This window comes from Heptranchias perlo, chromosome 1 (assembly GCF_035084215.1).
Source record: "Heptranchias perlo isolate sHepPer1 chromosome 1, sHepPer1.hap1, whole genome shotgun sequence".
Classification (NCBI taxonomy): domain Eukaryota; kingdom Metazoa; phylum Chordata; class Chondrichthyes; order Hexanchiformes; family Hexanchidae; genus Heptranchias; species Heptranchias perlo.
Genome location: NC_090325.1, coordinates 65361923 through 65387646, shown reverse-complemented (window position 1 = coordinate 65387646; position 25724 = coordinate 65361923). Strand labels below are relative to the sequence as shown.

At 43.2% G+C, this 25724-nt stretch overlaps 1 protein-coding gene across 3 annotated transcripts in view; it reads right to left on the bottom strand.

Annotated features, from left to right (window-relative positions):
- LOC137322877 (interleukin-6 receptor subunit beta-like) overlaps positions 1 to 24165 on the bottom strand; it is a 108276-nt gene extending 84111 nt beyond the window's left edge. For 2 of the 3 annotated variants that reach the window (XM_067986060.1, XM_067986070.1), the window contains exon 1: positions 23964 to 24165. The gene's annotated coding sequence lies outside the window, so the exon portion shown is untranslated. The remainder of the gene's footprint in view (positions 1 to 23963) is intronic. The other variant, XM_067986079.1, reaches the window with a different exon arrangement.
- Positions 24166 to 25724: the final 1559 nt, after the last annotated feature.

Here is a 25724-nt window from a genome sequence, read left to right as displayed (position 1 = left end):
CTGTGTACACGCACAACCAATCACAATGTATGCTGAATGCATAGCTTTCTCTCTGCAAGTTCAATTTGAACTTTGACCAGCTCCTAATAATTCCCCAACATTGTAAGTGCTGGAAGCAGCAAATCATTTTTCAAAGGGTTAGAGACATTCAATTTTCTTTTAACAATCACTCTCAGTATGCTCACTGTCCCAAAAGCAAGGCATCCTTTGAATGAGGCTGGCAATTTAAAGGCCAATTCACTGATCCCACACTCCTTGCGGAAAGTCATGCTCAAAGGGAATCGGTGCTATATCCTAGCCCTGTCTAACCAGCTGGGAGTAGAGGATTGGTGAATTTACCCTTGAATGCCAATTGGGCAAAATTGTGCACCGTTTATTGTGATGGACCAATACCTACTAGTAACCAGATTGAGATTGCCCAAAGTCTTTTCATTTGGAGCTTTACATCCAACAGTCTCAGTCCCAGTAATTTCTTCCAATTCTTTGCTTTCTCCGCATCGATACTCCCCCTAACTTCAACACTGAGCTAGTGTTGAAATAAAATGTTATGATGACAGTAGATACTTTTCATTTTGCAAAAGCTAAATTTTATTATAATGGCCTTAGGCATAAAAATTCTGCTAAATTATTCCAAATAATGAACAAATATCACACAATATAACCTCATGGTTTCTTTTTTCCCGTAAATATTAAGTCCCTGAATTTCCATGGGGTTTTTCCCGATCTCCACCGTACTTTTGACAGGAGATTGACAGAACTCCCAGAGCAAAGGTGTAAACAGCCATTTAGGCCGTTTCTCCAGGGGTTCCGCCGATGTTCCACACAGTTACAGCGGAGAATGGACATTCAGGGCCAACGTGTTTAGGTACTAGTTTGAACACAGATTATGCAACGCTGAGTTAGAACACATGGATCTTACCATTTCACATTACTGTGTGCACACCATTCCTTGGAGTTATAAGCTAAATCTAATCTGTGCTATACCTGACATGCCCAGTGCTGCTGAAATAAACAAATGGGAAATAAATCAGCCAAAGTTTCTGTTCCCGATCACTATCCAGTGAACCCTATTGGACAGTGCAAGCACATGGATATCAAGTGACGACAGGGCCGGGTTTGGCTCTGATCCCCACCCCCACCCCCTTTCCCAATCAAATAACTTGATTGCACTTGCTGTCTAGTGTTGGCAACAAATGGGTTAAAATTAATTTATGGCTTGCTGTAAAGAGTACATGCAATGTTCTCATGCTAGGCACATGATGGAAAAGTACCAAGTACTGTTAGGCAACAGAGATTAGGAACCATTAACTCTTATCTTAACGAGGATGAGCACATACTTGAGGGATGGAGAAGTCAGAGCCAATTAAAAAGGGTTAAGAATGTGAAGACAAAATGAGGCCCAAGGACTGTGCAAGAAACAGACTTTAGAAAGAGAATTGACTGAGAGCTAATGAATAATATTAATATATGCATTTCTGTGCTAACTATAAATATGGAGGGCATCTGAGGGGCTACGAGATCCCTACTCCAAGGAGCCTTGCAGCTACATCCATAGAGGTAGCAGAGCAGCGTTACTACTTGCACAGTTATGGTTGTCTCTCGAAGCCCCGATGGGAAACCCTTTGTAAGTAAATGAACCAGATTTGCAAATGTTTATTTCTGAACTACTATAAAGTGCTAATTAGCCCACTCTCAGTGTCTGAATCTTGTTTGGAGTTACGCAGTCGAACAATGGTGTCGGCTATGGCTCAGTGGTAGCACTTTCACTTCTGAGTCAGAAGGTTGTGGGTTCAAGGTGCCGTCTTTTGGTGCGACGTTTTGGATGAGGCCCCTTCTGCCCTCAGGTAGGCGTAAAGGATCCCATGGCACTATTACGAAGAGAGGAGAGCTCTTGCTAACATTTATCCCTCAACCAACATCACTAAAAAAACAGATTATCTGGTCAGTATAACATTTCTGTTCGTGGGACCTTGTTGTGTGCAAATTGGTTTCCCGACATTACAACAATGACTACACTTCAAAAGTACTTAATTGGCCGTAGAAACATAGAAACATAGAAAATAGGAACAGGAGTAGGCCATTCGGCCCTTTGAGCCTGCTCTGCCATTCAATATGATCATGGCTGATCCTCTATCTCAATACCATATTCCCACTCTCTCCCCATACCCCTTGATGCCTTTTGTGTCTAGAAATCTATCTAGCTCCTTCTTAAATATATTCAGTGACCTGGCCTCCACAGCCTTCTGTGGTAGAGAATTCCACAGGTTCACCACCCTCTGAGTGAAGAAATTTCTCCTCATCTCAGTCCTAAATGTCCTACCCTGTATCCTGAGACTGTGACCCCTCGTTCTGGACCTCCAGCCAGGGGAAACATCCTCCCTGCATCCAGTCTGTCTAGCCCCGTCAGAATTTTATATGTTTCAATGAGATCCCCTCTCATTCTTCTAAACTCACGTGAATACAGGCCGAGTCGACCCAATCTCTCCTCATACGACAGTCCTGCCATCCCAGGAATCAGTCTATCAGTCTGGTGAACCTTCGCTGCACTCCCTCTACGGCAAGTAAATCCTTTCTTAGCTAAGGAGACCAAAACTGCACACAATACTCCAGGTGTGGTCTCACCAAGGCCCTGTATAACTGCAGTAAGACATCCTTGCTCCTGTACTCAAATCCTCTTGCAATGAAGGCCAACATACCATTTGCCTTCCTAACTGCTTGCTGCACCTGCATGTTTGTTTTCAGTGACTGGTGTACAAGGCCACCCAGGTCCCTTTGTACATCAACATTTCCCAATCTATCACCATTTAAATAATACTCTGCCTTTCTGTTTTTCCTTCCGAAGTGGATAACTTCACATTTATCCACATTATACAGCGTCTGCCATATATTTGCCCACTCACTCAACTTGTCTAAATCGCCTTGAAGCCTCTTTGCATCCTCCTCACATCTCACGATCCCACCTAGTTTTGTGTCATCAGCAAATTTGGAAATATTACATATGGCTCCCTCATCCAAATCATTGATATATATTGTGACTAGCTGGGGCCCAAGCACTGATCCCTGCGGTACCCCACTAGTCACCGCCTGCCACCCCAAAAAAGACCCATTTATTCCTACTCTAAGTTTCCTGTCTGTTAACCATTTTTCAATCCATGCCAGTATATTACCACCAATGCCATGTGCTTTAATTTTGCACACTAACCTCTTATGTGGGACTTTATCAAAGGCCTTCTGAAAATCCAAATAAACCACATCCACTGCTTCTCCCTTATCTATTCCACCAGTTACATCCTCAAAAAACTCCAGTCGGTTTGGCGAACATGATTTCCCTTTCATATGTTGACTTTGTCTAATCCCGTTGATATTTTCTAAGTGTCCTGTTATCACATCCTTTATAATAGACTCTAGCATTTTCCCTACTACTGATGTTAGGCTAACTGGTCAGTAGTTCCCTGTTTTCTCTCTCCCTCCTTTTTTAAATAGTGGGGTTACATTTGCCACCTTCCAATCTGCAGGAACTGTTCCATAATCTATAAAATTTTGGAAGATGACAACCAATGCATCCACTATTTCCATGGCTACCTCTTTTAGTACTCTGGGATGAAGATTATCAGGCCCTGGGGATTTATCAGCTTTCAATCCCATTAATTTCTCCAGCACTATTTTTTACCAATACTAATTTCCTTTAATTCCTCCTTCTCACTAGTCCCTTGGTTCCCTAGCATTTCTGGGAAGTTATTTGTGTCCTCTTCCGTGAAGACAGAACTAAAGTATTTGTTTGATTGCTCTGCCATTTCCTTGTGCTCCATTATAAATTCTCCCGTTTCTGACTGTAAGGGACCTACATTTGTCTTCACTAATCTTTTTCTTTTTACATACGTGTAGAAGCTTTTACAGTCTACTTTTATGTTCCTTGCAAGTTTACTCTCATAATCTATTTTTCCCCTCTTAATCAATCTCTTGGTCTTTTTTTGCTGAATTCTAAATTGCTCCCAATCCTCAGGCTTGCTACTTTTTCTGGCAACTTTATACGACTCCTCTTTGGATCTAATGCTATCCTTCATTTCTTTTGTTAGCCATGGTTGGGCCACTTTTCCTTTTGTGTTTTTGCACCAGAAAGGAATGTATAACGGTTGCAATTCATGCATTCGTTCCTTAAACGTTAGCCATTGCCTATCCACCGTCATGCCTTTTAATGAAGCTTCCCAATCTATCATAGCCAATTCACTCCTCATACCTTCGTACTTTCCTTTGTTTAGATTAGGACTTCACTTTCCATCTTAATGAAGAATTCCAACATGTTATGGTCACTCTTCCCTAAAGGACCCCACACAACAAGATTATTAATTCACCCCTTCTCATTGTACAATACCCAATCTAGGATAGCCTATTCCCTGGTTGGCTCCTCAACGTACTGGTCTTAAAAACCATCTCATACACACTCCAGAAATTCATCTTCCACAGTATTATTGCTAATTTGGTTTGGCCAGTCTATATGTGGATTAAAGTCACCCATGATTACTGTAGTACCCTTGTTACATGCATCTCTAATTTCCTGTTTGATGCTGTCCCCTACGTTACCAGCTGTAAAGCGCTTTGGGATGTCCTGAGGTCTAATACTATGAAAGGCGCTATAAAAATGCAAGTTCTTTCTTTCTGTCTAGACCACAGGCTTTCAAACTAGGGTCCACAACAAGGTCAAAGGGCATCCGTTTGATCATTAACTATCTCTCCATCTTTCTCTCCATCTTTCTCAGACATGCAGCACGTGGTCCCAAAAACCCACAGCTCTGTATGATTAATCACACCTTGTTTGGGATGTATGGGGCTGTGCAGAGATGGAAATTGGGACCGGACCTGGATCCACTGGATCTTTGTCCTGCTTGACATCTATCAGTTTTTCTACCAAAGGTGAGGATCTACACTTTATGTGCTGACCTCCCTTCCAAGCATCATCAGTGAAAGAAGCAGGACTGAGGGGATGATGTCATTTAAGGGGAAGCTAGATAAACAGAAAAACAGAAAAAGGAATGGAAGGATATGCTGATAGGGTTAGATGAAGAGGAGTAGGAGGATCCTCTTGTGGAGCATAAACACCGCCATGGACCAGTTGGGCCAATGGCCTGTTTCTGTGCTGTAAATTCTATGTAATTCTATGTAATTTGCCGTCACTGACCAACTCTGTGTACACCAGCATAAAGAATCACATTCTATGCCAGGAACATATAATGGTGGAAATGGGGTCCAACGCAGTTTGGACAGGCTAGTTTCCTTACAAAGCGATGGGTTACCGGAGGGAAACCAGCCTATTTGAAAACAGGCCTCTTGGTTTTTTTACAGTTTGGGAAATCTTCGGCCAGCACAGCTGCAGCATGGCTCTGCAGTCAGGTTCCTCCCCCTTATCAACCGGGCATCCCAAGTACACCGCAAACACCATTACGGGCCCCTGCCCAAATTATGCAAATGCCCTGACCCTGGGAATTCAGATAGGGTGAGGGGTGCAACTTGCCAGCAGCTGGAAGTCCATCTGCGCATAGTTACAGTGGTGGATCGGGACATGTGATTGCCTTGGCAATTCTATATTTTTATATTTTTTCAGTATTGCATGGCTCACGTTATGTTATTTCTGTTGCCAAAATTATTTTTTAAAAAGTTTTCTACAATGAAATCAATGGCTCTGAATTTCCATAGGGGTTGTTCCGATCTTCTGCCTTAACTTCAGCGGGAGATTGGAAGAATCCCTTGGAGAAACAGCGTCAATGGCGGGATTCAGCTGTTTCTGCCATTTCCCCGGTGGGTTCCCCTGATCTTCCACCAAAGTTATAATGAGAGATTTGGATAAATCTCATGTTTTCCTTTATGTACCTGACACTATCTTTTGGAAGTTAGAATAGAAAAGCTTCAGGAGTGCATGTGTCAGTATTTAAAGTGTCCCCGAATGTGTCACAGAGGTTTGAAAACCATACTGGTCTAAGCTCAGATATGGAAAAGGGTCACTTTGACAAAATACTAAAGCTTACCCAAGAATGAACCAGCACTTTCAGGAGAGGAGGACAGAAAATTGGGAGGGGCAGAAATGATTATATTTTGAAAAACACAATACACTTCTATTTGTGCAGAAATGGCAAAGATCTTGAAGTAACATTATTAAAATTACTGCCTTCAAATGGTCACCTGATAAAATAATAGAATCAAAGGATGTTACCACATATAATCAGGCCATTTGATCCATAAAGTCCATGCCAGTGTTTTCTAGTGGCTGATTAAAGAGCTATACAGGTACGGACCTGAGAACAGGTTTCCCCTGAAGCTGTTTTAAAGAGCTTTACTGGTCCCACTTGTTCCTGATGCATGGGTCTCATGCAGCCGATGTCAATCCCAAAGTAAATGATGGATTTGCTACTGAAAAGACCTGTTTTGTAACTAGGTCTTCCTGGTGGCTGGCCTTAGTGAAACCAACAAGTTTACTTTGGGGTATCTGCTGGTCGTGCAAGATTCATGCACAGCATAAAATCAGCTTAAAACAACTACCAAAGAAAGAATAGCTTGAATTGCTGGACATGAACAAACATAGCCACCAGTATCTCTACTCATGTTTCATTGAAACATTAGCCTGAATTGGAATATTCCAACTACCACCTTCCTGGTGTGGTAAGCAAAGTGCAGTAGCTGGGTGCAGATAACACACCAATTGGAGAAAGCCTCAGGGTTTGATGGCTTCCCTGCTGAGTTCTTCAAGGCCCTATTCACAGAGCTCACTCCTCTTTTACTGAAACTTCAACACTATATACTGGAGATAAAGATCCTTCCAGACGCTCTCAATGTATCCACAATACATAAGAGAAGTAAAGACGCTACCTAGTGCTGATCATACAGATCTATATCGTTCCTCAATGAGGACCATAAAATATTGGTCAACTCTTAGCCTCAAGACTAAACGCAGTCATCCTTGGGCTGTTCCATACTTTATACAGCATCATCTCTCAAGGGACAACACTCAGTGCTGGTTCAATGTGGTGCACTACTGCAATTGAACCAATGCATTGTGCAATAAGGATAAAGTCACTCCAAAAACTATGCATGGGATTGTACACTCTCATAACATATGTGCAATGAGGTTAAAGTATCAAAGTGAATGTACTTTTAATCGAACAATGGCTTCTTAAAAATGTGAACATAACATATATGTATAGTTGCTTCCTTACATATATTTTTTTATTCGTTCATGGGATGTGGGCGTCGCTGGCGAGGCCGGCAATTATTGCCCATCCCTAATTGCCCTTGAGAAGGTGGTGGTGAGCTGCCTTCTTGAACCGCTGCAGTCCGTGTGGTGAAGGTTCTCCCACAGTGCTGTTAGGTAGGGAGTTCCAGGATTTTGACCCAGCGACGATGAAGGAATGGCGATATATTTCCAAGTCGGGATGGTGTGTGACTTGGAGGGGAACATGCAGGTGGTGTTGTTCCCATGTGCCTGCTGCTCTTGTCCTTCTAGGTGGTAGAGGTCGCGGGTTTGGGAGGTGCTGTCGAAGAAGCCTTGGCGAGTTGCTGTAATGCATCCTGTGGATGGTACACACTGAAGACACTGTGCGCTGGTGGTGAAGGGAGTGAATGTTTAGGGTGGTGGATGGGGTGCCAATCAAGCGGGCTGCTTTGTCCTGGATGGTGTTGAGCTTCTTGAGTGTTGTTGGAGCTGCACTCATCCAGGCAAGTGGAGAGTATTCCATCACACTCCTGACTTGTGCGTTGTAGATGGTGGAAAGGCTTTGGGGAGTCAGGAGGTGAGTCACTCGCCGCAGAACACCCAGCCTCTGACCTGCTTTTGTAGCCACAGCATTTATATGGCTGGTCCAGTTAAGTTTCTGGTCAATGGTGACCCCCAGGATGTTGATGGTGGGGGATTCGGTGATGGTAATGCCATTGAATGTCAAGGGGAGGTGGTTAGATTCTCTCTTATTGGAGATGGTCATTGCCTGGCACTTGTCTGGCGCGAATGTTACTTGCCATATATATATATATGAACGTACAACTGTATGTATAACAGTTTCATAAAATGTGACTGTATATTCTTAACAACACAACAAAAATGGAAAAAATATGTAGCCAAGTCCAATGCCAGAATTCTGAATAAACAATTTCACTTACTAGAAAGTAATTTCATATCTTGTCCTAACTGAAGTAAAGAGGTGCAATTGTGCTACCACATCACAGGCAGGTCACAGAAACAAAGTTCTACGATTAAATGGTGTATTACTTTTATGATGTCTTATTGCTCCATCTCTACCACTGTCTATTATGCTGATCCTTTTCATAAAGCCATATTGTATTTCATCTGTCAGTCTATGTCCAATTCTATCCTTGTCTATTGTCGCTATATCTTTATGGCCCTAAGTTACATCTGTTTCACCCTAAAATTCCCTCCAATAATCTTGTGTTCTTGATCGACTGTTGGAAAAGGATCAGCATAATAGACAATGGTAGGAAAAGTTGCTTGTCCTTTAACTGTAACTTTAGTGGAACTTTAAGCTATTTTCCAGCATAAATATGAACATGTTGAAATTTAATCATTACAGATGTTTCTATGGCAAATCTTCATTTGTACTACACTAATTCATCTTAATAAAACCTGGGAAGGCGAGTTAACCAAAACATTCTTTCACACAGGAGGCAGATTTAAGAAGCTGAGGATAATTTGCCTAAACAAGGTGATGCATAGAAGTCCTACCTAGACAATTTAAATGCAGACAGTTTTGCTGGTTGGTGCTTCACAGGTCAGTATCAAGTCCCCTTGTCTTGGACTCATTCTTTGTTAAAGCAGAAAAATGTTCAAAATTATTCACTATGTCAAGGTATCAGGAAAAGGTGCAAGTGTTTCAGTGACCAGTGGCATCTAATTCAACACAGGAATAGAGCCTAAAACTTCAACCCAAGTGGAAAATGTTAACGGACTGTTGGGTGAGACTTTAAACTGTTGTTAAAATGGGTCTGAAAGTCGCATCCATTAACGTGCGTAGCGTTAAATGCACTACACGATGTGTGTCGACCTTGGACTACCTGGCCATGGTCAAGAGCGACCTGCTGTTCTTGCGAGAGTGCGGCCTGCACCTCAGCAATTACCGGCAATGGTCGCAGCGGTGGACCCACGGGCCGTCGATCTGGTCGGGAGGCAACGATAGCCGTGCCTCTGGCCTGGGGATTCTGCTGCGGGGAGGCAACTTCACCATCACCGAAGTAAAGGAGGTGGTGGGGGGTCGCCTCCTCGTAGCAGATGTAATGTACAAAAACACTCCGCTCCGACTGATCAACGTGTACGCCCCGACTCTAAACAGCGAGCGGCTGGCCATCTTCCAGCAGCTCCCACTGCTGCTGGCAACGTCCAGGCCGGTCATTCTCGGCGGTGACTTCAACTGCATCATCGATGCGGCTGGATGATCCGGCGGAGCCGACAACAAACTGGACACAACGTCCAAACTCCTAATGGAAGCGGTGAAAGATGCCAAGCTGTGCGACGTCTTCAGCAACCCTGCAGACGGAGTGGCGCGTCAATACACCTGGTCCAGACCAACACGGGTCCATCTATTCCAGGATAGACTTCCTGTTTGCATCCCCGAAGCTCAAGATCAGATCCACCAAGGTCACACCGGTGTTCTTCTCTGACCACTGCCTCCTCCTGGCCGACTGTCACCTACAGGACGATCAGAGAGTGGGCAGGGGGACATGGAAGCTGAACGTGAAACTGCTAACCCCGGGAAACATTGAGGAACTGAAGCTGGATTACAAAGGTTGGAGAACCGTAAAGCCCCTCTTTGACTCCCCAATGCACTGGTGGGAAGCCATCAAGGCGAACATCAAGAGGTTCTTCATCCTCAAAGGTGTTCAGAAGGCGAGAGAGAGGCAGAGGGAAACATCTCGACTCCAGAAAAGCATGCAGAATCTTCTCCTGCTGCAGTCGATGGGGATCGATGTCGGGGAGGAACTCAGAGAGGTGAAGGACCAGCAAGCCTCGCTCTTTGTCTCCAATGCCTCCAAGATCATTTTCCGGTCCAGAGTCCGCTCCGTGGAGCAGGACGAGACTTGCTCGCGTTTCTTCTTCCAAAAGGTGCACAGAGAAAGCTCTGTGATCAGCAGCCTGAAGGAAGAGGATGGCTCGGTCACATCCTCGCAGCCCGACATAATGAGGATCTGCAAATCCTTTTATGCCGGACTGTACGACGCAAAGCCCACAGACAGCGTGGCCTCCCAGTCCTTCTTGTCGTCTATCATGGAGGTTCTAGACGACAGCAAGTGGGAGAGTCTGGATCACCCGTTAACTCTGGACGAACTGACAAAGGCCGTCCGTTCCTTCGAGAAGATTAAGACTCCCGGAAGCGACGGCTTACCGGTGGAGTTGTAATCGGCTCTGTGGGACTGGATAGGCCCAGACCTGCTGGAAGTGTACGGGGGTATGCTTCTGGCAGGCAGCATGTCAGACTCCATGCGGAAAGGCATCATCACCCTCATCGACAAGCGGAAAGGGGAGAGGGAAGAAATCAAAAATTGGCGACCTATCTCACTACTTAATGTGGACTACAAAATTCTGTCCAAGGTCATCGCCAATCGGGTCAAGTCAGCCCTGGAGGTGGTGGATTCACCCTGATCAGACCTGCGCCGTACCCGGCAGGAAGATCTCTGATAGCCTGGCGTTACTCAGGGACACGATCGCCTACGTACAGGACAGGGGGGTGAATACCTGCCTGATCAGCCTGGACCAGGAGAAGGCCTTTGACAGAATATCCCACACGTACATGATGGACGTGCTCTCCAAAATGGGGTTTGGGGAGGGAATCCGCAATTGGATCTAACTGCTCTACACAAACATCAGTAGCGCCGTTTCAATCAACGGGTGGGAATCAGAAAGCTTCCCGATCAAATCTGGAGTTAGGCAGGGCTGTCCTCTCTCCTCCGTCTTGTTCGTGTGCTGCATCGAACCCTTTGCCGAGTCCATCAGGAGGGATGTGGGCATAAGAGGGGTGACGATCCCAGGCAGCGGAGTCACTCAGGTCAAGGCCTCCCTGTACATGGATGACGTCGCCGTCTTTTGCTCGGATCAGCTGTCGGTCCGCAGATTGATGAGCATCTGCGACCAGTTCGAACTGGCCTCAGGGGCCAGGGTAAATCACACCAAGAGCGAGGCCATGTTCTTTGGGAACTGGACCGACCGATCCTTTGTCCCCTTCACCGTCAGGTGGGATTACCTGAAGGTGCGGGGATCTGGTTTGGGGAGGCCGGGGCGTGCACCAAGAACTGGAAGGAGCGTATTTCCAAGGAGAAGCAGAAACTGGGACTGTGGGATCGACGATCCCTCTCGATCATGGGCAAAAACCTGGTCATCAGGTGCGAGGTGCTTTCGGTGTTGCTGTACTTGGCACAGGTCTGGCCCATTCCTCGCTCCTGCGCCGCGACAGTCACCCGAGCCATCTTCCACTTTATCTGGAGATCAAAAATGGACCGTGTCCGCAGGGACACGATGTACAAATCTCCAGAGAAAGGGGGGAAAGGGGTGCCGAACATGGCCCTCATCCTGATGGCCAATTTCGTGTGCGGCTGCATCAAGCTTTGCGTGGACCCTTGGTATGAAAACACAAAGTGTCACTACGTGCTGAGGTTCTACCTATCCCCGGTGTTGCGAAGGATGGGCCTAGCCAAGCTGCCAAGGAACACTCCGTCCAGTTGGACCGTTCCGCTCCACCTGTCCTTCGTCGAAACGTTTTTGCAAAAAAACACTTTCAACCACAAGGCGATCAGTAAGTGGTCTGCACGTAACGTCCTCGAGACCCTGCGGGAAAAGGAGACGATGGATCCTGTCAGTTGGTTCCCCGAGCAGACTGTCAATGTCATTTGGCAAAACACCTCATTGCCAGAACTTTCAAACAAGCACCAAGACATAGCTTGGCTGGTGGTGAGAAGGGCCCTTCCCGTCAGATCCTTCATGCACTCCCGGACTCTCAGCGCCACCGCACACTGTCCCCGAGGAGGCTGCGGTGGAGACGAGACCGTCACCCATCTCCTTCTGGAATGTGCCTTTGCAAGGAAGGTCTGTAGAGAGATGTAGTGGTATCTGTCCAGGTTCGTCCCGAGCAATTCCGTAACACAGGACTCTGTGCTCTACGGGCTGTTCCCGGGGACGCACACCGAGACAGACATCAACTGCTGCTGGAAGACCATTAACTCGGTGAAAGACGCCATTTGGTATGCCCGAAACCTGCTGGTCTTTCAGTGCAAGGAGCTGTCCTCGACCGAGTATTGCAGACTGGCACATTCCAAGGTCCAGGACTACGTGCTCAGGGACGCACTGAAGCTGTGTGCGGCCGCCCCAAAGGCTCTGTGGGGAAAGGCAACCATTTAGAGCCTTCCCGCCATTGTATACCGAGGGGCTGCAATCAGGGAAAACCCGCCCTGGGCAGAATGTAAAATTGAAATTGCTGTAATGTAGCTGTAATGAATCCGTAATGTACCTGTAATGAATCTGTAATCAATAATCTGTATTGAGTATAATGCAATGAGACACCCCAGAGTGTCATGAACTGTAATTATGTACAATTTGTTCATTGAACTGTACTTGATTTAACCTGCAAATTGTATAATCTGCATTGTGTACGTTTGGAATGTGATATGACAACTGTATTATATGTTTTGCTACAAATTTTATGAATAAAGTATATTTTTTGAAAAAATAATCAAACACAACTTTTCAGACATTGCAACTAGGAGCCTCCTGCTCAAACACTTCCTGCATCCTTTACAAGTGTTGGGATCTCAGTGGTAGTAACAGAAGTCTGCCTGTTAAACAGAAGCATACAGTAGGGGGATTTAAATATAAATATATGATTTGGGATCTGTGTTTTCTTGTTTTACAGATTTTCATGGAAAGATTCTTGCTCTTTTTCTTCTCAAGCCATTTTCCAATACTATTTTCATCCATTTTCATTTTGGTCTAACATTGTTCCCCAGTAAAAACCTAGTTCATGTATTCATTTTGCCTCGAATTGAACTACAATTGCTACTTCCAGCTTCCCAAAAACCCAGGCTTTCCTTTCCTTTCCTGCATTCGTATTAAGTTAAGAGTCTGAATATTATTCTTTTATTTTCTAATTACAATTTCCACTGAATGTTTTTTTCTTTTTTACTCATATAAACTTGGAGCTCTATATATAATACACATTTTATACTTCATTAACTAAGACTTTAGATATGATACATGTATAAAAATGCAATTGTGTTGTTACTACAGACTTCTGGACAATATCTAGACATGATTTTCTCATTTGAAATGTTCACTGCTTTCCGAGGTTGCCTTGAACAAATGTATTATGTTATTGGCATTTTTCTTTCTGTTATAATACACACGAGGTTAAAAACCAGGTTTACTCCAAAAATGGCCCGGTTTAATACACTTTAGCGCCAGAGCAGACCTTATGGGGTAGATTTTCATGTGCCCACTGAATGGAATCGATCCAAGGCCCGACCAATTTAAATGGTCGGGCCTTATTTTCATACTGTCGGCTAGCTGCTTGCTCATTTTGAGCAGTTTACCAATCAGAGAGGGCTGAAAATCCAGCAGCCTCAGCATAGAGCCCAACCAGTAATGGTAACTTAAAGTGGGGGGGGAGGGGGGGTGATCCTGGGGGAGGGCTGCGGAGGATTGGGCATTGTGGGGCTCAATTTTTGTCGGGTCAGGAGAGCATTAACGTTCCTCCTGACCCCATAAAAATGATTCTAAAAGCTTAACATACTTGTTTATGAGCAGCCTTTTGAGATCCCTTTTCGGACCACTGGTTAAGCCACTCAATGCAGTACCAATGTGCAGAATATAGCCGGCACACGCTCCATCCACTGGTACCTGAAAATTGCATTGTGGCCCAATTTGCACGGGCTAATGAGGCGCCCACATGTTTTCAGCAGGCGCCTGGACCGCTCATTTCAACCACTCCACCAAGACGACAATGGCCAGACGTCAGCAGGAATAGAGTAGTAAGCTCTGTACTCCAATTTTCCTTGTGCTAGAACCCCATTCTCAGCTGAAAGCAGGGATGAAAATCGGCCCCACGTCTGCAACAGGTATCCAGGAGGCGAGCAAGCCCTTCAGTTCAAATACAAGCATCCAGTTGAATTGGCAGCTTTATTTGAGTTTAAGAGGTGGACATTTAAATTGTTTTTGTCCTGGGAAGCTTGTTTTGATCAAATTTAGTAGTCCATCTGAAGTCAACAGAAAGATAGAGATAGGCCACAGAGATTCCATGAAAGATCAGCAGAGAAATACCACTTAAGGTTATTATTCAAGGACTTGTATCTGGTCCAGTTTACATTGAAGTTTAGTGCAGCTGTTTCCACTGTTATTTTCAATCTTCTAAGAAGGGATTTAATCCTGAAAATTACTGTATATCTACAGTGTGACATTACTGCTGTTCACTTATCCATTTACTGTTTAATAAATCTGTTTGGCAGTTTATAGCCTAAGATGTCAGTTTGGCTCAAATGGTAGCACTCTCACCTCTAGAGTTAGAAGGTCTTGAGTTCAAGCCCCCCTCCAGAGACTTGAGCACATAATCTAAGCTGACACTTCAGTGCAGTACTGAGGGAGTGCTGCACTGTCTGAGCTATCTTTCGGATAAGATGTTAAACCGAGGCCCTGTCTGCCCTTTCAGGCGGATGTGAAAGATCCCACAGCACTATTTCGAAGAATAGCCGGTAAGTTCTCCCAATGTCCTGGCCAACATTTATCTCTCATGTAACACCTAAAAACAGATTATCTGGTCATTATTTCAATGCTGTTTGTGGGGGCTTGCTGTGTGCAAATTGGCTGTGGCATTTCTTGCAATACAACAGTAACTATACTTCAAAAGTACTTCATTGGCTGTAAAGCGCTTTGGGACATCCTGAGTTCATAAAAGGTGCTATATAAATGCACATTCTTACTTTAAGCCAAGGTCCACTAAAATGTTTATTCTACTGCTTTCTAAGGAAGGAAAATCACATGAGGGCACTTGATATATTTAATAAATTGAAATATAGGGCAACGATTCTTTGTTCCACACCTGGGCTCACTACATGTTACATAAATATTACACAGAATTACATAGAATGTACAGCACTGAAACAGGCCATTCGGCCCAACAGGTCGATGCCGGTTTATGATCTACACGAGCCGCCTCCCACCCTTCTTCATCTAACCCATCAACATATGCTTCTATTCATTTCTCCCTCATGTATTTATCTAGCTTCCCCTTAAATGCATCTATGCTAGTCGCTTCAACTACTCCTTGTGGTAGCGAGTTCCACATTCTAACCACTCTCTGGTTAAAGAATTTTCTCCTGAATTCTCTACTGGATTTATTAGTGACTATCTTATATTTATGGTCCCTAGTTCTGGTCTCCCCCTCAAGTGGAAACATCTTCTCTACGTCTACCCTATCAAACCCTTTCATAATCTTAAAGACCTCTATCAGGTCACTCCTCAGTCTTCTCTTTTCTAGAGAAAAGAGCCCCAGCCTGTTCAGACTTTCCTGATAGGTGTAACCTCTCAGTTCCGGTATGATCCTAGTAAATCTTTTTTGTATCTTCTCCAATGTCTCTATATCCTTTTTATAATATGGAGACCAGAACTGTTCACAGTATTCCAAGTGTGGTCTAACCAAGGTTCTATACAAATTTAACATAACTTCCCTGCTTTTCATTTCTATCCCTCTAGAAATGAACCCCGGTGCTTTGTTTGCTTTTTTTATGGCCTTATTAACCTGCCTCGCTACTTTTAGTGATTTGTCTATATCTACCCCCAGAACCCTCTGTTCCTCGAACCCATTTAGACTTTTATTTACCAAGGAGTGTGTGGCCTCCTTATTCTTCCTATCAAAATGCACCACCTCACACTTATCTATATTGAGATTCATTTGCCAACTGCACACCCATTCTGCAAGTTTATTAATGTCTTCCTGTATTTTGCCCCAGTCTTCCTCAGTATTAACTATACCCCCCAATTTTGTGTCGTCTGCAAATTTTGAAATTGTACTTCCGATTCCTGAGTCTAAATCATTTATTTAAAAGGTGAATAACAGTGGTCCCAGCACCGATCCTTGTGGAGCACCACTTTCCACCTTTTTCCAGCCTGAGTAACTATCCTTAACGCCTCCTCTCTGATTTCTGTTTTGTAGCCAGCTTGCTATCCATTCTGCTACTTGTCCCCTGACTCCACATGCTCTGACCTTAGTCATGAGTCTACTAGGCCATACCTTATCGAAGGCTTTTTGAAAATCCAAATATATTACATCCAGTACATTACCCTTGTTTACCCTTTCTGTTACTTCTTCAAAGAATTCAATAAGATCAAGCATGATCTTCCCTTTTGAAATCCTGTGCTGACTATTCTTTATTATATTTTCAGTTTCTATATGTTTTTCTATTATATCTTTGAGTAAGGATTCCATTATCTTACCTACCACCGATGTTAAGCTAATTAGTCTACAGTTCCCTGGACTTGTTCTATCTCCCATTTTAAATATAGGAATAACATTAGCTGTCTGCCAGTCCTCTGGCACTATTCCTGTTTCTAATTAATTTTTATATGTATGTAATAGTGCCTCTGCTATCTCTTCCCTAACTTCTTTTAATATGCGTGGATGCAATCCATCCGGACCAGGGGTTTTATCCTCTCTAAGTTTGATTAGTTTATCAATTATCTCCCCCTTTCTATCTTAAATGTCTTTATATCTTTTTTGATCTCTTCTTCTAATGTCATATCCACCTTGTGAGTCTTCCTGGTAAATACTGAGGCAGAGTAATTATTTAATATTTCTGTCATTTCGCTGTCATTAGAGTCATAGAAGTTTACAACATGGAAACAGGCCCTTCGGCCCAACATGTCCATGTCGCCCAGTTTATACCACTAATGTAGTCCCAGTTGCCTGCATTTGGCCCATATCCCTCTATACCCATCTTACCCATGTAACTGTCCAAATGCTTTTTAAAAGACAAAATTGTGCCCGCCTCTACTACTGCCTCTGGCAGCTCGTTCCAGACACTCACCACCCTTTGAGTGAAAAAATTGCCCCTCTGGACCCTTTTGTATCTCTCCCCTCTCACCTTAAATCTATGTCCCCTCGTTATAGACTCCCCTACCTTTGGGAAAAGATTTTGACTATCTACCTTATCTATGCCCCTCATTATTTTATAGACTTCTATAAGATCACCCCTAAACCTCCTCCTCTCCAGGGAAAAAAGTCTCAGTCTATCCAACCTCTCCCTATAAGTCAAACCATCAAGTCCCGGTAGCATCCTAGTAAATCTTTTCTGCACTCTTTCTAGTTTAATAATATCCTTTCTATAATAGGGTGACCAGAACTGTACACAGTATTCCAAGTGTGGCCTTACTAATGTCTTGTACAACTTCAACAAGACATCCCAACTCCTGTATTCAATGTTCTGACCAATGAAACCAAGCATGCTGAATGCCTTCTTCACCACCCTATCCACCTGTGACTCCACTTTCAATTACCTGTGAGTTTATTGTGTGTATCCCTTCATGGCCCTATCCGTATCCTGATTTTTCTTTTGTTGTTTATGTGTCTTTAGAATACTTCAATATTTCTTTTTAGATTCCTTGATAATTTAATTTTGTAGTTTCTCTTTGCCTTCCTAATTTTTTTCTGACTTCTCTCCTAACCCTTTTGTATTCCCTTTTGTCATCCTCTCCTTTGTTGTCTATGTACTTAGTGCATGCCTTTTTCTTTAGCTTCAATTTTGCCCTTATTTCTTTATTCATCCATCGTGTGTCATTACTGGCTAGTTTGTTCTTGCTTTTTAGTGGGATATATTTCTCCTGGATTCTATTGATCACCGTTTTAAATGTTTCCCGCTGCTGTTCTATTTTAAGGTTTCTCAGTAAATTTTTCCAGTTTATTTTCCCTAGTTCCATTCCCATCTGCTTAAAATCAGCTTTTTTCTAATTTATTACTTTGGTCTTTGTCTTACTTATGTCCTTCTCAATCTTTATCTTAAACTTTATTATGTTGTGTTCACTTTGCCTAGATGTTCTCCTACGCTTACTTCCCTTATCTCTTCTGGTTCATTTCCCATTATTAGATCCAGCAGTGCTTCCTCTCTTGTTGGACTTTTTACATAGTAGGTACGAAAGGAGTCCTGCACACATTGTAAAAACTCCATTCCTTGTACCCTTTTTCCTACCTCTTCTTGCCAGTTTATTTGGGGGTAGTTAATATCTACCATGATTATTATTCTATGTCCTTTACTCATTTCATATATTTGCTTACATATTTCTTCCTCCACCTCCTTTCCACTATTAGGTGGTCTGTAGTATACCACTTTAGTGTGATCGATCCCTTCTTATCTTTTATTTCAATCCATATGGGTTCTGTTTCTATCCTTCTGTTAGTTATGTCCCTCTTTTCTACTGCCATTATGTTATCTCTAATTAGAACAGCTAATCCACCCCATCTTCTTCCTTCCCTCTCCCTTTCTAATTATTTTATAACATGCAATATTTAGTTGCCAGTCCTGTTCTTTATGTAGCCATGTTTCAATTATTCCTACTATATCTGGTTCATCACTATGGATTATTGCCTCCAATTCCCCCAATTTAATTCGCATGGTGTGTACATTGCTGTACAGGCAGTTTAATTTGTCTTTAACAGTTATTCCGTTTTCTTTATTTTTAACAGTCCTTTTATACTTCTGTTTTGTCATAGCATCATAGTAGGTACAGCACAGGTGGAGGCCATTCGATTTATTGTGGCTGTGGTGGCTCCTTGAAAGAGATATCCAATTAGCCCCATTCCCCTGCTCTTTCCTTGCCCTGCCCTCTTGCCCTGTAATTTTTTTCCCTACAAGTATTTATCTAATTCCCTTTTGAAAATTACTATTGATTCTGCTTCCACCACCCTTTCAGGCAGTGCATTCCAGATCATTACAAATCGCTGTGTAAAAAAATGATACCTTATGTTGCCTCTGGCTCTTTTGCCGATCACCTGAAATGTGTCCCCTCTGATTACCAACCCTGCTGTCATTGGAAACAGTTTCTCTTTATTTACTCTATCAAAACTGTTCATGATTTTGAACACCTCTATCAAATCTCTCCTTAACCTTCTCTGTTCTAAGGAGAACAACCCAGCTTCTCCAGTTTCTCCACATAACTGAAGTCCCTCATCCCTGGTATCATTCCAGTAAATCTCTTCTGCACCCTCTCTAAGGCCTTGACATCCTTCCTAAAGTGTGGTGCCCAGAATTGAACACAATACTCCAGCTGAGGCCTAACCAGTGTCTTATAAAGGTTTAGCATAACTTCCTTACTTTTTTACTCTATGCCTCTATTAATAAAGATGATGTGGAGATGCCGGTGACGGACTGGGGTTGACAATTGTAAACAATTTTACAACACCAAGTTATAGACCAACAAATTTATTTTAAATTCCACAAGCTTTCGGAGGCTTCCTCCTTCGTCAGGTGAACGGTATGTATGTTCCATACCGTTCACCTGACGAAGGAGGAAGCCTCCGAAAGCTTGTGGAATTTAAAATAAATTTGTTGGACTATAACTTGGTGTTGTGAAATTGTTTACAATCTATTAATAAAGCCCAGGATCCCTTATACTTTTTTAACAGCCTTCTCAATTTGTCCTGCCATCTTCAAAGATTTGTGTATGTGCACCCCCAGGTCTCTCTGTTCCTGCACTCCCTTTAAAATTGTACCATTTAGTTTATATTCCCTCTTCTCATTCTTCTTAACAAAATGCATCACTTCACACTTCTCTGCGTTAAATTTCATCTACCATGCGTCTGCCCAAGTCACCATTCTGTCTATATCCTCCTGAAGTCTGTTACTATCCTCCACATTGTTTGCTACATTTCCGAGTTTCATGTCATCTGCAAACTTTGAAATTATGCCCTCTATACCAAAGTCCAGGTCATTAATATCTATCAAAAAGAGCAGTGGTCCTAATACAGATCCCTGGGGAACACCACTGTATACTTCCCTCCAGTATGAAAAACAACTGTTCACCACTACTTGCTGCTTTATGTCCCCTAGCCAATTTTGTATCCACGCTGCCACTGTCCCTTTACTCCCATGGTCTTTAATTTTGCTAACAAGTCTATTATGTGGTACTTTATCAAATGCCTTTTGAAAGTCCATATACACACCAACCCTCATCAACCCTCTCCGTTACTTCTTCAAAGAACTCAATCAAGTTAGTCAAACACGATTTTCCTTTAATAAATCCAAGCTGACTTTTATTTATTAGCCCATACTTTTCCAAGTGCCAATTAATTTTGACCCGGATTATTGTCTCTAAAAGTTTCACAACCCCACCGTTGTTAGGCTGACTGGCCTGTAATTGCCGAGTTAATCCCACCCTTATTTTGAACAGGGGTATAACATTTGCAATCCTCCAGTCCTCCGGCACTATCCCCATATCTAAGGAGGATTGGAAGATTGTGGCCAGAGCCGTCGTAATTTCCACCCTTCTTCCCTCAGTAACCTAGGATGTATCCCATCTGGACCGGGTGACTTTTTTACTTTGAGTACTGCCAATCTTTTAAGTACCTCCTCTTCATCTATTTTTATCCTATCCAATATCGCTACTACCTCCTCCTTTACTGCTACAGTGGCAGCATCCTCTTCTCTAGTGAAGACAGATGCGAAGTATTCATTTAGTACCTCAGCCATGCCCTCTGCCTCCATAAGATCTCCATTTTGTCCCTAATCAGTCCTACTCTTTCTTTGACTACCCTTTTACTATTTATATGTTTCTAAAAGACTTTTGGGTTCCCTTTTATGTTAACTGCTAATCTATTCTCATACTCTCTCCTTGCCCCTCTTATTCCCTTTTTTTAGATCTCCTCTGTACTTTCTGTATTCAGCCTGGTTCTTTATTGTATTATGAACCTTACATTCGTCATAAGGCTCCTTTTTCTGTTTCATTTCAATCTCTATATCTTTAGTCATCCACGGAGCTCTAGCTTTGGATGCATTTTCTTTCTCCCTCGTAGGGATGCGTTTACTCTGTACCCGAACCAACTCCTCCTTGAAGGCCTCTCGTTGTTCAATTACTGTTTTGCCTACCAATTTTTGGTTTCAATCCATCAGGGCAAGATCCCTTTTAACTCACTGAAATTTGCCCTCCTCCAGTTAAGCATTTTCACATTTGATTGTTCCTTGTCCTTTTCCATAACTATTCTAAATCTAATGATATTATGATCACTGTTCCCCAAATGTTCCCACACTAAAACATGCTCCACCTGCCCCACTTCATTCCCCAGAACTACATCCAGCACTGTTTCCTTCCTGGTTGGGCTGGAAACACACTGTTCCAGAAAGATTTCTTGAACACATTTCAAGAATTCCTCCCCATCTTTACCCCCTTACACTGTTACTCTCCAAGTCTATATTGGGATAATTGAAATCCCCCATTATTATTAATGTATAGTTCTTGCATCTTTCTGTAATTTGCCTGCAAACTTGCTCCTCTATCTCTATCTCCTTCTCACTATTTGGTGGCCAAGAGTAATATATCCTGCAGCGTAATAGCTCCTCTATTGTTCCTTAATTCTAACCAAATAGATTCTGTCTTTGACCCTTCAATTACATTATCCCTTTTCAGTGTTATATAATAGTTTCTTTACCCAATACTGCCACCCCCCTCCTTTCTTTCCTTCATTACCTTTCCTGAATACCTTGTAGCCTAGAATATTAAGTACCCAATCCTCCCCTTCTTTGAGCCAGGTCTCTGTTATCGCCACTATATTGTAGTCTCAAGCGGCAACTTGAGCCTGCAGCTCACCAAACTTATTTACCAAATGCATGCCAAGTGCATTTACGCACATGCACTCCAATCTCATCTTAGATTGCCTCGGATTTGCCCCCTGTCTGACCCCTCCTATTTCTGAACTATTCTTTACTCTAGTTCTACTTGTCCCTCCCATTCCTCTGTGCACCTTGTTTCTCCTCTCTAATGTTTCACCCTGGTGCCCATCCCCCTGCCAAATTAGTTTAAACCCTCCTCCACAGCACTAGTTACCCTCCCCACAAGGACATTGGTCCCAGCTCTGTTGAAGTGCAATCCATCTATCTTGAACAGATCCCTCCAGCCCCAGAACTGGTCCCAATGCCCCAGGAATCTGAAGCCCTTCCTCCTGCACCATTTCTCCAGCCATGCATTAACCTGTCTTATCCTACTATTCCTATAATCACTAGTGCTTGGCACTGGGAGTAATCCAGAGATTACTACCTTTGAGGTCCTGCTTCTTAACTTCCTCCCTAGCTCCTGAAACTCTGACTGCAGGTCCTCGACCCTTTTCCTTCCTATGTCATTGGTTCCAACATGGACCATGGCTGTTCCCCTTCCCCCCTCAAAATGTTCTGCAGCCTCTTAGTGATGTCCTTTACCCTGGCACCAGGGAGGCAACACACCATGCTGGATTCATGTTGGCAGTTGCAGAAACACTTATTTATCCCCCGACTATCGAATCCCCTATAACAACTGCATTTCTTTTGCCTCCCTGTGCAGCTGAGTCTCCCACAGTGCCGTGGATTTGTTCCTGACTGCACTCCCCTGAGGTATTATCATCCTCACTGGTGCTCAACACTGAATACCAGTTTGTGTGTGCCACACTGCCAGAGACTCCTGCACTGCCTACCTGTTCCTCCTAGTTTGAGGTGGTCACTCAATCCCTCTGTGCCTGAATTCTCTGTAGCTGCAGGGTGACCACCTCCTGAAATGTGCTATCCACAAAACTCTCAGCTTCCCGTATGCACTGTAGTGACGCCAGCTGCCCCTCAAGTTCAGAAACTCTAAGCTCGACCTTGAGCAGTTGGTGGCACTTCCTGCACATGTGGTTTTCCAGGACACACAAAGTGTTCTGGAGTTCCCACATGGCACAGGATGTGCATGCGATGGACCCCAGCTGTTTTGCCATGTTAGCTACGGTTACTTAAACTGTTTGTTTAGTTTTAAAGCAATTTATCGATTATCTAACACTAAAACACTAACCACTAAAAAACAATAACCAATCACTAAAGACACTAACCACTAAGAGCAATAACCACTAAATCACTTAGCACCTCCTTCCCCCTCTGCACCTAATTCCCAGTTGAATGTTCTCACTCTGTTAGCACATCACTCCGTTAGAGATTCACTCTCTGTCTTTGCCAACAACTATATTTGTTCCTTGACAAGGTATGTACGGAGTGAGGGTTCACATATGTAAATAGCCTGAGAGGCCAAATTCAAGTAAAATATCTGGAGTGAAACCTCCAAAAAATTAATGCATGTACAGTTAGAGAATTAACTGTCGCAGCACTTTGTACATTAAATGCAAACAATTTTACAACACCAAGTTATAGTCCAGCAATTTTATTTTAAATTCACAAGCTTTCGGAGGCTACCTCCTTCCTCAGGTGAACGATGTGGAAAAATGAGGAAGGAGGTAGCCTCCGAAAGCTTGTGAATTTAAAATAAAATTGCTGGACTATAACTTGGTGTTGTAAAATTGTTTACAATTGTCAACCCCAGTCCATAACCGGCATCTCCACTACATTAAATGCAGCACTGAAGTTTTCCCACTCCATGAGATCAGTGAATGATAAAACAGTTCGCTGGAGTAGGGATAATTGGAATCTGCTGATTTAGTTGCACACACCGTCAAGCTGCTATCCCAAACACTGCACCCCCAAAACTGTCACTAGGGGAACATTTGCTTCCTCTAAATCAGCACTACATGGGTAGTATACCCTGTACTGCAGAGCCGTACGACAGCACTGTCCTGAAAGTAACAAAGGTTAATATAGTATATGTCAGAACTGACTGAAACAGGATGCATAAAAAGCATTACAATATTCAACTGCACTCTTTGAAGCTGAAAACTGTTATTTAGACACTGACCCAAAAAATCGAGCTAACTTACAAAGAATATGTACAGTACCTTTTTTCATCTTTGAAGGAAAATAAATCGACAATCTGCACATGTATGAACACGAACAAGGATTTTTGGAAAGACACCAACAACAGAATACTTTTAGGAGCGACTCAAACTAAAACAGGCCGATTGAAAAAAAAGTTTGCGCAGAAAATGAGGATGTGATCAACCACAGAAACACAACCTTAGTGTCAGTAACGTAATATCTTAGTTCTTGTAGGATCACAAGGGAAATGACTTGACCCAACTCATGTAGGGAAATTCCACCTCCTGAAAAAAACTCAGGGGTCTGAACTATCAATGCGGCAGTTCTCAAGCCAGTACATTTTTGATGTCTCTTCTACGCTCGCTTGAAAATTTATTGCAGATTTACAACTCCAGAGACTCCTAGTGCCCTTAGCGTGAAATTACTGACAACATAATTTTATCTTGACACTTAGTGAAGATAATGTTTCAGAATTAAAGCGACTTTATGAAAACTGGAAAGTTCTGTGCGTTCAGGGATTAATGAACTGGTGATGGGAATTGTGTAGTGCTCCAAAAATCAACTGCATTACTGCAGCCTGAGACATGTCCAACTCCAATAACAGGAACGAGCACATTTTTTTGTTGGAGCAAAATCCTAAAGCTCTGAAGCAAAATGGTTTCAGTTTCATGTTTTGCAAGCCTGTCCTCACGGGCGCTCACTCAAGCGCATGTCCATTCACTGTAAATGGCAATAAGCAATCTTTGTCCACATGCGGACACAATTCTCTATTCCCCTTCCCTATGTGTGTACTTGTGGTTCTCTTCTATGTCTCATGTGTATCTGCGATTATCTTCTCTCTAGTATGTACTTTCCCTCTATCTCTGTGCCTATGTTTTGTTTCTCTATCTGTGGGTATCAATGATTCTGTCTATCAGTGTGTGAATCTCCCTCTACATTTCTCACCTTTCTTTTCCTCTCCATATGCTTTTGTGCTTCTTTCTCTCCCCGTGTGTCTGAACCTCAATCACCTTTACTCTGCCTGAACTCTCCCTACAGTTCTGTCATTCCTTATGTGTCTAGGCTTTTTTCTCTCTCCCTTTCTGAACTTTTCTATCCGCCTTCCCTTTGTCAGCATTTTCCCCAATTTGACTGTTGCCTGGTCTGGACCTCTGTCTGAATTCTCTTCTCTCCTCCACCCCACCCCGCGCTGAACTTGTCTCTTCTCTCCGTGCATCACAACTTTCTTTTCCCCTGAGAGTCCGCACTCTATCATTGCTGATCTTCTTCTCCCTTTGTGCGTTTGAATTCTCTTGCTCCCTCTTCCCAATATATCTGAATTCTGTATTTCTTTCTCTCCCCTGTGAAAAAACCTGTACTGAAACCAATGACAGAGGTTCGCCAGCAGTATTTTATGAACATAAATGCCTTTGTCACGTTCAGACTTGACTATTCCAATGCTTGCCTGGCTGACCTCCCATCTTCCACCCTCTGTAAATTTCAGCACAACCAAAACTCTGCTGCCTCTTTCCTATCCTGCATTAAGTCCCATTCGCCCCTGTGCTACTGACTCGCAATACCTCCAATTTAAAATTCTCATCCTTATGTTCAAATTTCTTTATGGCCTTGCTCTTCCCTATCTCTGTAACCTTCTCCAGCCATAGAATCCTCGCGAGCTCTGCGTTCCTCCAACTTTGGCCTCTTGTGCATACTCCACTCCCTTCGCCTCACTATTAGTGGCCGTGACTTCAAGCCTTCCAGGCCCTAAGCTCTGCAATTCCCTCCCTAAACTTCTGTCTCTC